We start from the raw sequence: 12818 nt of genomic DNA on the forward strand, positions 1-12818 counted from the left end.
ATCATGACCCAAGCCAAAGGCAGAGGCTTAACCCAACTGAGCCACCCAGATGCTCCCAATCCCATATATTTTAACGAAATTTCTGAGACACTGTGATGAATTCACTTTTCACCTACATCTGTGAATCTATGCAATCATTTCATTAGGTTCCTAAAGTAAAATTGTCAATTTTTTACCTTAATTAAAATAATTAAATGTCTACATTAACATTATAGGAAAAGAAAGCTACTCCAGCAGAACAGACTTGATCTTAACTGGGGTTGAATAAGAATTTTGAAGCCTAATACTCATTTAAACAAAGTTCCCAAGTTAATGTAGTTTGTCTAAAAAGGTAGGAATATGTTCTTGTTCCAAACATAAGCACTTTTCCCAGGGGAACCATTATTGATAACTGGAATTCTGTTTGTCATAGAAAAGTAAATAATCATAATGAGTGACTGTCATACACTTAACACTGCACTCATTTTATTAAAATATATTCTTTTGTTACTTTTGTTACTCACCACTATGAATAAAAAGAAAAAATTTGGGGCTATACAGTTGGGGCAAGTCTGTCTAGACTTAACACAGAAGACTCCTCAATAAATGAAAAGGCTGAAGAAAGAAAAAGAATCAGTATGATTGCCAGAAAGTGTTCATGGATTGACACAGGTCTCAGCTAGTAGGACACACACCACCAAAAATTTGTACAGCCTGTCTACAACAGTATTTTCCATCTTTGTCAACCCACATGTGGAAAGGAGATTGCTGAGTCACTCTGAGAGTTAGAATGCTTATTGTGAGAATGTGGTTGCTATGGTAACAGGAGGGCCTCCGCTGAGGCAGAGGAGCATTAAGAGCATTGTATTACCGAGATAAAGCTGTACCATATATGATTTTGCACCAACATTTTTGTGAACTAGTTTGGACATTTCGCTTTACTTCCTTCCATAATCCTCGAATATATCACAGAGCTGATACAATATACCAAAAGTTCTGCTTCCTAGAGGGATCTCCATCACCCATGAAGTTCTTTGTGTTTTCTGGGAAATGACAAGAGGTTGGGGGGAGATAAAAGTCTGACAACCATTTTTTTCTGCTCCTGGTTAGGACTCTACTGAAACAATGTGAAGACAAATGTTAAATGGAAAAGGAATTAAATCCATGGGAAGAGTACTAGGATGACAGGTTGTTCAGTATTGCTCACACCAACTATCTTATTCATCCTTCTACACTCCCAGAGGAACATAGCCTTCCCTAGACTCTCTGGGGAGTACAACAGGGAAATCTGCCTCCGAGATAGGTTTTACCATGATACTGACAAAGACTCTCTCCTTGTCCCAACTTGGGTTCCCCTGAGCACTTTTTTCAATGAGGCCTTGATCTTAGCCTATAAGGACTGCTCAAATGACTCTCCAAACCCCTTCCCTAAGAGACTTAACCAAACTTTTGCATTTGCTTCTACCAACTCAAGGCCCTGCCCCAGGATGACTCAAGCTCCCCTTGATGCAAAAACACCATTTGACAAAATACAACATCTTTTCCTGATTAAAACTCTTCAAAGTGTAGGGATAGAGGCAACATTCCTTGATTTCATAAAAACCATCTATGAAAAGCCCACAGAAAATATCATTCTCAGTGGGGAAAAGCTAAGAGCCTTTCCTTTAAGATCAGGAACATAACAAGGATGCCCACTCTCACCATTATTTTTCAACATAGTACTGGAAGTCCGAGCAACAGCAGTCAAACAACAAAAAGAAAAAGTACTCAAATTGGCAAAGAAGAAGTCAAACTCTCTCTTTGCAGATGATATGATGTGGAAAACCCAAAAGATTCTTCCCCTCAAAATTAGAAGAACTCATACAACCATTCAGTAATGTGGCAGGATACAAAAACCAATGCACAAAAATCAGTTACTTTCTTATACACAACAATGTAACTGTAGAAAGAGAAATCATGGAATCAATTCCATTTACAATAACACTAAAAAACCTTAAGATAACTTGGAATAAACCTAACCAAATAGGTAAAGGATCTATACTCTAGAAAATTCAGAATATTTGTGGAGGAAATTGAAGAAGACACAAAATGATGAAAAAACATTTCATGCTCATGGATCAGAAGAATAAACATTGTTTAAATGTCTATGCTGCCCAGAGCAATCTATACATTCAACACCATTGTGACCAAAATACCAATGACATTGGTATTTTCCAAGTGCTGGAACAAACAACTCCCAAATTTGTATGGAGCCAGAAAAGACCCCAATCACCAAGGAAATGTTGAAAAAGAAAAACAAAACTGGGGATATAACATTGTCTGATATAAAGCTATATTACAAAGCTGTAATCACCAAGATAGCACGGTACCAGGACAAAAACAGATGCACACATCAATGGAACAGAATAGAGAGCCCAGATATGGACCCTCAACTCTATGGTCAGTTAATCTTCAACAAAGCATGAAAAAATATCCAATAGAAAAAAGACGGTCTCATCAATAAATGGGGCTGGGAAAATTGGACAGCTATATTCATAAGAATGATTCTCAATTGCCTTACCACATACACAAAGATAAACTCTAAATGGATGAAAGACCTCATTGTGAGACAGGAATCCATCAAAATCCTAGAGCAGAACTTAGGCAGTAACCTCTTTGACATCAGCCACAGCAACTCTTTAAAAACATGTCTCCAAAGGCAAGGGAAACAAAAGCAAAAATGAACTTTGGGAACTTCACCAAGATAAAAAGCTTCTGCACAGCAAAGGAAACAGTCAAAACACAAAGAGGCAACGCATGGAATGGGAGAAGATATTTGCAAATGGCACAACAGATAAGGGGCTGGTATCCCAAGATCTATAAAGAATTTCTCAAACTCAAACACCCAAAAAAACAAATAAGTCAAAAAATGGGCAGAAGACATAAACAGATACTTCTTCAAAGAAGACATACAAATGGCTAACAGACACATGAAAAAATGTCCAATATCATTAGCCATCAGGGAAATTCAAATCAAAACCACAGCGATACCTCCTTACACCAATTAGAATGGCAAAAACTGACCAGGCAAGAAACAACAAATATTGGAGAGGTTGTAGAGAAAGGGCATCCCTCTTACACTGTTGGTAGGAATGCAAGTTGTTACAGCCACTCTGGAAAACAGTATGAAGTTTCCTCAAAAAGTTAAAAATAGGGGCACCTGGGTGGCTCAGTGGGTTAGGCCTCTGCCTTCATCTCAGTTCCTTATCTCAGGGTCTTGGGATCAAGCCCGACATTGGGCTCTCTGCTCATCAGGGAGCCTGCTTCCCGCCCCGCCTCTCTCTCTGCCTGCTGCTCTGCTTACTTGTGATCTCTCCCTCTCTGTCAAATAAATAATAAAAATCTTTAAAAAAAAAAGTTAAAAATAGAGCTCTCCTATGACCCAGCAATTGCACTACTTGGTATTTACCCCAAAGATACAGATGTAGTGAAAAGAAGGACCATAGGCACCCCAATGCTGATAGCAGCAATGTCCAAAATAGCCAGGTTGTGGAAAGAGCCAAGATGCTCTTCAACAGATGAATGGATGAAGAGGATGTGGTCCATATATACAATGGAATATTACTCAGCCATCAGAGAGGATGAATACCCAACTTTTGCATCAGCATGGATGGAACTGGAGGAGATTATGCTAAGTGATATAAGTCAAGCAGAGAAAGACAATTATCATATGGTTTCACTAGTATGTGGAACATAAAGAATAGCTTGGAGGACATTAGGGGAAGAAAGGGAAAAGTGAAGGGGGCAGGGGAACAGAGTGGGAGATGAACCATGTGGGACTACAGACTCTGGGAATCAAACTGAGGGTTTTAAGGGGAGGAGGGCATATGGGTGAGCCCAGTGATGAATATTAAGGACAGCACCTATTGCATGGAGCACTGGGTGTTATATGAAAATAATGAATTATGGAACACTACATCAAAAACTAATGATGTATTGTATGGTGACTATATCTGTCTGCCTGAGAAAGCTCAATGCTTTCTTATTTGAGCCAATACTTTACTTACTTGAGGCAAAACATGGGAATAGGATAATAGGCCCTGAACCCCCTCTTAGAGCAGTTAGTAGAGAAAGCTTGAAATTACAAAACTTTTCTCTATCCCTTTAAGATATAAATTTTCTACGGCCCAAAACTGTCTCCCCAAGGACTTGAGATCCATCTCTTTGAAATACAAATATTGAAAGAAATAGCTGTTGCTCTCAGTCCCTGCAGGAGGGTAATGGCCTAAGAGGGCACCTTGCTCCAAATTCCAACACTACCTTCTGTCATAATGATATGAGAAGTACGTTTCTCCTATTAGTGCTAATGAGAAAATCTAGATGGCCTAGTCATATGAACAAAATCCCCTCTTAATACCCTTTAGTGCCTTTCAACTGAATACCCAGCATTTAAACAATCCCACCTTTTGTTTCAGTGGAGTTGACCTCAGGTCAGACTCAGGTCCCTCCTCTGTTGCAATAGCTATGAGTAAATGAAATCTGACTTTACCACATTTAACAGGTGCCTGGCTTTGCTTCTTTTGACGATACTACTTGTTGATGCTATGTAAGTTTCATATCCTACCAATCCCAATCTATACTTTTGGATATTCTTTGTGATTTTGTCAAATAAGATTCCTATTCCCCTGATAGTTCTGATCTCCACTAATCATTTGCAGTGCTTTTCTTACCTGCGGGAACCTCTAATTCCTCAACCTTCCTGGTCTTGAAATGTGCCTGTTTATCTTTACTCCATTTCTTCTCATGGTCTGACAATGCATAAATTATACATAGAACCATTTAAGCAGATAACAGGGGACCCATAAGGTACCAAAATAGATAACAAACTCTTCTCTAATGCTTACCCCCAAAAGGATAAGAATAAAATTATACAGTTATAACTTAAAAAAAAAGAAACCCTTTTCAATTAAGAAATAATTTTTATTAATATCCATAGATAATCACATTCAAATTTAAAACAATTACATTGCTTATCTTCCAAACAATACTTTATCAAGTCTGTTTAGTTCTACTCATTCTTGAAAATTTTAGAAGTAGGTTTTAGGTGTGAAATTAGGTAAAAACTCTGCAGAGATAGGTTTTTCAATCTTGTCCCTAGCTCCACCTGATTATCCAGGGTCTATCTATCTTAGAGCATATCAGTGCTGGAATTTTCCCTGCTCTAATCCTTTAACACTTTTTATACTGCCTAAAGCAAACAAATGTCTCTTGACTTAGCCAGGAAAATGATCCAAATATCTCAAATTCAAACTAGTTCCCATCTTGAATTTATAAGCGCTAAGGAGGTAACAACAGAATGCTTATATTGTCACCATCATATTTTTATGACTCTTCACTTAATAATAGGATTGAGGAAGCATTATTGACCCAGTATTAATGATATGCTATGTGTTTAAAAGGACATATAATTAAGCTGTGAAATAATGATGTGAATTTTAGAGGTCACAAGGTTAATCTAAAAGTTCTTGCCTTTCTTTCTCTTATTCTCTTCCATATTTGACTAATTGACAACTATCTGTTGAGAAGATACGCTCTCCCTTGAATGTGCTAAACAGTAACAAGAGGTCCAAACCGTCATACCATTACTATAAAATAAAACCCCAAACAATGAGGTACTTAAAATCCAGCTGGTTGGGGCACCTGGGTGGTTCAGTGAATTAAGCCTCTGCCTTCGGCTCAGGTCATGATCTCAGGGTCCCGGGATCAAGCCTCGCATGGGGCTCTCTGCTCAGTGGAGAACCTGCTTCCCCCTCTCTCTATGCCTGTCTCTCTGACTACTTGTGATCTCTCTCTGTGTCAAATAAATAAAATCTTTTTTTAAAAATCCAGTTGGTTAGGTAAAACCTGCATGTGTGGAGCAATTAGCAATTAAAGCAGTGTATTCTAAGTGAAAATTGCATGAAATGTTTTGTATTCCAATTTTCAGTGTGTGGAAGTGAGATATCTTGGCTCCTATAGATGTGGGAAAAGAAAAATATAAGAAATAGAACACATGTCCCTTGTTTAAAGGAGCCCATAATTTAATTAGAGAAAGAAAAAGATAATACGTATATGAATATAGCCAGCTTTTGGCAAGTAAATATTGAATTTCTAGAAAGTCCTCAGGTCCCGACAGCTTTATGTGGAAATTCCATAAAATAGAGATAAATGAGCTTATATATTTAAGACTGTTGTGATTGCTTGATAAGTCTATACTAGTTATTTACAGCAAATGAAATGCTAGAGAAGAATCAACCAAAGACAGCATAGCTGGTTGGGGATTATTATGCCTTAAGCCACTTGCTCTGCCCTAGACCCATCCTATGCACACTACCCTGATCCTTGTGTACCTATAATAAGACAGGGAATCTGAGACTGACTTCTCTTTTAGTAACCTAAGCCTTTCTAGAGAAAGATGATTAAATAATTCGCAATCCTACGGAAATCATCAATGAAAAACCACTAGAATTTACTCAAGAGATAACTCTTTAGATTCTAGAAATTGTGCCGTTTGAACAATCTAGAATTCTTCGGACCAGAATAACTGGACATCTTGACCCAAACTATGACTAAGACAAAATTTCTCAAATGTGATATAAATGCCTTCTATTATTAACGAAACAGAATTCAGTCTTGCCAATTTTTAATTCACTTGGTTTTAATCACCCAAATGCAAAGTGAACATATAAATTCCTTCTATCATTAAGGGAACAGAACCCTAATCTTGCCAGTTTTTAATTCACTTGATTTTAATTATCCAAATGCAAATGAATATACATTTTGTTTATTTGTTCAAGATTTTATTTATTTATTCATGAGAGACAGAAACAGGCAGAGGTAGAGCCAGAGGGAGAAGTAGGCTCCCCAAGGAACGGGGACCGTGATGCTGGACTCAATCCCAGACCCTGACCTGAGCCAAAGGCAGACACTTAACCAACTGAGCCACCCAGGTGCCCTGATTATATGTTTTAACTACCTTGAAATGTTAAAAGGTCACTTAAAATTGTAACTTTGAATGAGAAATGAATAAAAAATTATTTTAATTTCACTTGCCAAAAAGAACGCAATCCTTCAGCTGGTAGTGGATGGGAACCCCTAGAAGCAATGAACTCTTGGTTCTGTTTACTATCAGGAATAAATGTAATAGCAAATCCCAGTGGGAACCAGGATGTCAACTCCAAGTGATTAAAAACAACAAAAAGAAATATTTACAGAAGGGTTGGAAATTTCCGTTTAACGAGGCTGCCTTAACAACATTCCTCAGGTGCTGCAACAACACAACAAGATTTTGATATTTCTGTGTTTCTGTGAGGGCAGAGTGGTCAAGGAGCAATTTGGTCTGACTGGTCAACTAACACTGACAGGGAGGGTCACAGAAAGAAGCCCAGCTGACTCTTAAAAGAACCACAAAGGGAAATACCTCATGCATGTCTACCCTCTTCGTCACTTCAATTTTACATGTTTGGTCTTGGTAGTTGACAGTTGCCTCACCCTGGTTTGTTTTTGTCCTACGATCTTGATTATTCCTCTCTACATCTAGGTAAAGCTATGTGTGCCAGGAAGGATTGCTGCTCTGCTGATGCATTTTATACTGTTGTTTACACTGCTGTTAGGGTGACTGTTTCCACTTACACTGTGGAAGTGTCAGGAGATGGTTTGTTCCTCTTCAACTTCCCTTTCAATCATATGACTATCTCAAAGATACAGAAAATCTCTGCCTTTCACTCTCCTAGTGCAAAGTTAAACAAAATGGAACATAAAACCTAAGCACTAAAACACTAAATTGATTTTTATTTGAGGTCCAAGCCCTCCCTTTTTAAACAAATACTCAGAATTCTAAATATTTAGTGCATTTTAGAAGTGTTTGCATTCTTGAACTCAATTGTGTACCAAGCCTACGTTTGCCATGGATTATCACCAAGATACCTGAGATGATGGGATAGTAACAGTCTCCGGGATTTCTCAGAGAAAGGTTTCAAGAGAAATCAAGAATTGTATTTCTCTCTTTCCACCACCCATAGTTTATAGCTATTTCTACCTTTGTCATGGTTATGGAGACATGGGCAAGTTTCTTTCCTTGCTGTGTCTCTCAACTTCTGCATCACTAAAAAATTCATCTCCATTTATCTTCTTTTGTACTTTCATTCCAATCTTTCATCTTTATCTACAATGGACACTAGAAACAATATTTAATCATGGGGAGATTAATCATGTGGAACTCAGAAGTCATGAAATGAAATCACATATTTCAAGGACCTAATCCCATTAATTTTGGAAGTGCTTTGACAGTGTCCCGAAACCCCCTTAAAATCCCAACAAAATTATTTTCCAAATTCTACATCCTCTGGGTAAATTTTCCTTTCCTTTGCATCAGCATTCAGAATACATTTTAAAGTTCCCATTCAATTTTACTTTTTTTTCCTTTTATTTAATTACTAGAATTACAAGAGCTCTATTTTCTACACATTTTCATGGCAAATGTACACTATTTCAGATACATTAAGGCTAAATAGTCTTTCGTGGACAAGCCTCCGGGGAAACATAACTGCCATTTGTAACTGTTTCTGCAGGGAAATGAATTCTGAGTTCCAAACAACTGATTTACAAATGAACATTTGGAAAGCTACCCATTTATAAGTGGAAGGACGTCTTTCATCCAACATTTTCTGCATTCTAAGCGGTAAACTTGACAAGGTCATCCAATAGAATGGTCTTAGGAAAAGTTTTTTCTAGATGAACAAGATGTGGTCAGCGCCCTCAGTTAGCTGGTGCCAGGACACTGACATGCCCTGGAAAGATACGAAAAACCTCTCATTACTTCTTTGGAACTCTAACTCACTCAGAAGGGCAGACCTAAACAATGTGGTATCACATCCATCCTGGCCACAAACCTTAGACTTTAGAAAAGTAACTTAACCTTTCGGTTTCATCTATAAAATGAAAAAACAACCACCTGATGATATACTGTAACCATCAGAGGAGTTTAAATGGAGTCCCTAACAGCACCCTAAATTTAAAATAAATGGTTAACAAATGGAGGTTCTATTATTAAATGATTTAAAGTATCGATCAGCATCAGAAAGACTCAGGAAGAAAATCAAATTGATTCATCAAAAAACAAATATTGAGCTGTTATTATCTAAACAGCACTGTGAGAGGTTCGCTGGGGATATATAGGTTGTAAGAAATACAAGGTGGTCTAGCCTCAGGATTCTAAGTCTCAGAAGGCAAACAATATGAGCCCAATATGCCTTGCAGACCCTTGTCTTGTCTGTCCCTCAGAATGTTTAAAAATTGGAAATCAAGTCAATATTTAGAAACCCAAGATTTCACATGAAATTTTCAGATTCTCTCAAAAAAAGGTACACTCACTTTTCTGCATGGCAAAAATCAGACAGAGTTGAAAAGTAGTTGTCTCTTTGATGTGGGCTATCAGGTCTCCATCTCCCCACATTCCCCACCTAGTTTATGCCCATGATTAACCCAGGGGCCCCACTAAGCAACTGAGTGTGTAATCCTTGTGCATAATGTATTTAAAAGGCTATCTCTTAAAGAATCTTTTACCATGTATTATCTTCATAACCAAGTTAAAAATGGTCTATTTAAAAGAATGGTAGAGTTTCATTTGACCATTCTCTTTCACCATACACAAAGATAAACTCTAAATGGATGAAAGACCTCATTGTGAGACAGGAATCCATCAAAATCCTAGAGGAGAACTTAGGCAGTAACCTCTTCAATATCAGCCACAGCAGCTCTTTCAAAACATGTCCCCAAAGGCAAGGGAAACAAAAGCAAAAATGAACTTTGGGAACTTCATCAAGATAAAAAGCTTCTGCACAGCAAAGGAAACAGTCAAAAACAAAGAGGCAACGCATGGAATGGGAGAAGATATTTGCAAATGACACAACAAATAAAGGGTTGGTATCTAAGATCTATAAAAAATTTCTCAAACTCAACACCCGAAAAACAAATAATTAAGTCAAAAAATGGGCAGAAGACATAAACAGATACTTCTTCAAAGAAGACACACAAATGGCTAACAGACACATGAAAAAATGCCTCAATATCACTAGCCATCAGGGAAATTCAAATCAAAACCACAGAGATACCTCCTTACACCAGTTAGAATGGCAAAAACTGACCAGGCAAGAAACAACAAATATTGGAGAGGTTGTAGAGAAAGGGCATCCCTCTTACACTGTTGGTAGGAATGCAAGTTGTTACAGCCACTCTGGAAAACAGTATGAAGTTTCCTCAAAAAGTTAAAAATAGGGGCACCTGGGTGGCTCAGTGGGTTAAGCCTCTGCCTTCATCACAGGTCCTTATCTCAGGGTCTTGGGATCAAGCCCCGCACTGGGCTCTCTGCTCAGCAGGGAGCCTGCTTCCCACCCTGCCCAGCCTCTCTCTCTGCCTGCTGCTCTGCCTACTTGTGATCTCTCCCTCTCTGTCAAATAAATAACAAAAATCTTTAAAAAAAAAAAAAAGTTAAAAATAGAGCTCTCCTATGACCCAGCAATTGCACTACTTGGTATTTACCCCAAAGATACAGATGCAGTGAAAAGAAGGATCATAGGCACCCCAATGCTGATAGCAGCAATGTCCACAATAGCCTGGCTGTGGAAAGAGATGAGATGCCCTTCAACAGATGAATGGATGAAGAGGATGTGGTCCATATATACAATGGAATATTACTCAGCCATCAGAGAGGATGAATACCCAACTTTTGCATCAACATGGGTAGAACTAGAAGAGATTATGATTATGCTAAGTGAAATAAGACAAGCAGAAAAAGACAAGGATCATATGGTTTTACCTAAATATGGAACATAAAGAACAGCATGGAGTATATTAGAGGAAAGGAATAAAGGAATAAAGGAATCAGAGAGGGAGACAAACCATGTGAGACTATGGACTCCGGGAAACAAACTGAGGATTTCAGAGGAGAGACGTGGGGGAATGGGTGGCCCAGTGATGAATATTAAGGAGGGCACATACTGCAATGAGCACTGGGTGTTATACACAAACAATGAATCATGGAACACTACATCAAAAACTAATGAAACTAATGATGTACTCTGTATTGTGACTAACATAACAAAAAAAAAAAAAAAAAGAAGAAAGCAGAATAATTGAAAAACTACATTGTGATTTTAACTTCAATTCCAATAATCCTTGGCTAAATTTACGATGTTAACGGAAAACAAAATTGTAATCTCAATAGAAGTATTCAACTCTAAATAAATAAATAAATAAATAAATAAATAAATAATCTGTTTATTTTAGAAAGTCAAAATGTATCTGTATCATAAAATCAATAATTGGGCACCTATCCCTGTGGGATTCTAAATTAGGCACTTAAGGGGTTGCTTTTCAAAATAGTTTGACATCTATTTAGTCTCTGTATTTCAATACTAATAATAATAGTTCAACATTTACTAGGGCTTAGGGACAAGGTCTCTTCTAAGCTTTCCATCTACATTAATTTATTTAACCCTCACCATTACTTTTGGTGGGAGGTACTAGTTTTTCTTCCCCATTTAGCACAAAAGGAGACTGAGATAATACCCCAAGGTATTAAATGACCTGCATAAGGTCACATAGTTGAGCCAGAACTCAGACCAGGCATTCTGGTCCCAGGACCAATGCTCATAACTATCATACAATACAGACCTCTCAATATGGTCCATCTTTTCCCTAATAATTTTAAATACTACAATTACAATATGATTAAATTCATATAACACACACATACTACATAGACATACATATGCATGATTATGCTATTTTCTATCAATAAAATATAGTCAATATCAGACTGCTTTAATGATTGTAGCTTTATAGAATATTTTGATATATTTCTTAACTATTCCCCAAAATGTTTTCCTTCAAATAAATTTTAGGATAAATTTGTCAGGTCTGAAAAAAAATCATATTGGGTTTTAATTGGGATTCCATTAAATTTATAGATTAATTTTGAGAGAATTATCATCTTAATAATATTAAGTCTTTCTACCCAATCATAGGATAGGCTGATTGAAAATATCCTTATGCAGTCAAATTGACAGGGCTTGGTGATAAATTGGAAATGAAGGACAAGGAAAGGAGAGCTTTGTAGATGTGCGTGTGTTTTTTTTGTTGTTGTTGTTGTTTTTTTAACAGATCTTCCCTTGATCTGTTCAGGAGCTATACTATAGACATTAAGAAGCACTGGAGGAGGAAAATCATCTTCACCTTGAGCCATCTGCAGTGTAGAAGGGAATAGAAAAGCACCTCAAAGTGGCAGACCCAGCTTTATAATAGAAGTGGTGGATGAAAACTGGCCGGAAGCAGTTCCTCCAGGGAAAACCAGGAGAGACAAAGAAAATGCAGAACACAGGAGAGAAACAGTATGAGCTAACATTTACTGAGCTCTTACCCTGTGCCAGGCTCCTTTATATACAGCTGACCCTTGAACCACATGGACGTTAGGGGCACCAACTCCCACATACTCAAAAATCCATATAAACCCTGACTACTAAGAGCCTACTCTTTTTTTTTTTTTTTTTTATGATTTTATTATTTATTTATTTATTTATTTGACAGGCAGAGATCACAAGTAGGCAGAGAGAGAGGAGGAAGCAGGCTCCCTGCCGAGCAGAGAGCCTGATGCAGGGCTCGATCCCAGGACCTTGTGATCACGACCTGAGCTGAAGGCAGAGGCTTTAACCCACTGAGCCACCCAGGTGCCCCCTAAGAGCCTACTCTTAACTGGATACTTACTGATAGCAAATAGTAGATTAACCCATATTTTATATGCTGTAAGTATCATATACTGTATT

The 12818-nt window shown here is 37.6% G+C and overlaps 1 protein-coding gene across 1 annotated transcript in view; it reads right to left on the bottom strand.

Moving 5' to 3' along the window:
- DPP10 (dipeptidyl peptidase like 10) overlaps nucleotides 1-12818 on the bottom strand; it is a 1373984-nt gene that overhangs the window by 1335729 nt on the left and 25437 nt on the right. The gene's annotated exons all lie outside the window — the stretch shown is intronic.

Source organism: Mustela nivalis (genome assembly GCF_964662115.1).
Source record: "Mustela nivalis genome assembly, chromosome: 11".
NCBI classification, from domain to species: Eukaryota; Metazoa; Chordata; class Mammalia; order Carnivora; family Mustelidae; genus Mustela; species Mustela nivalis.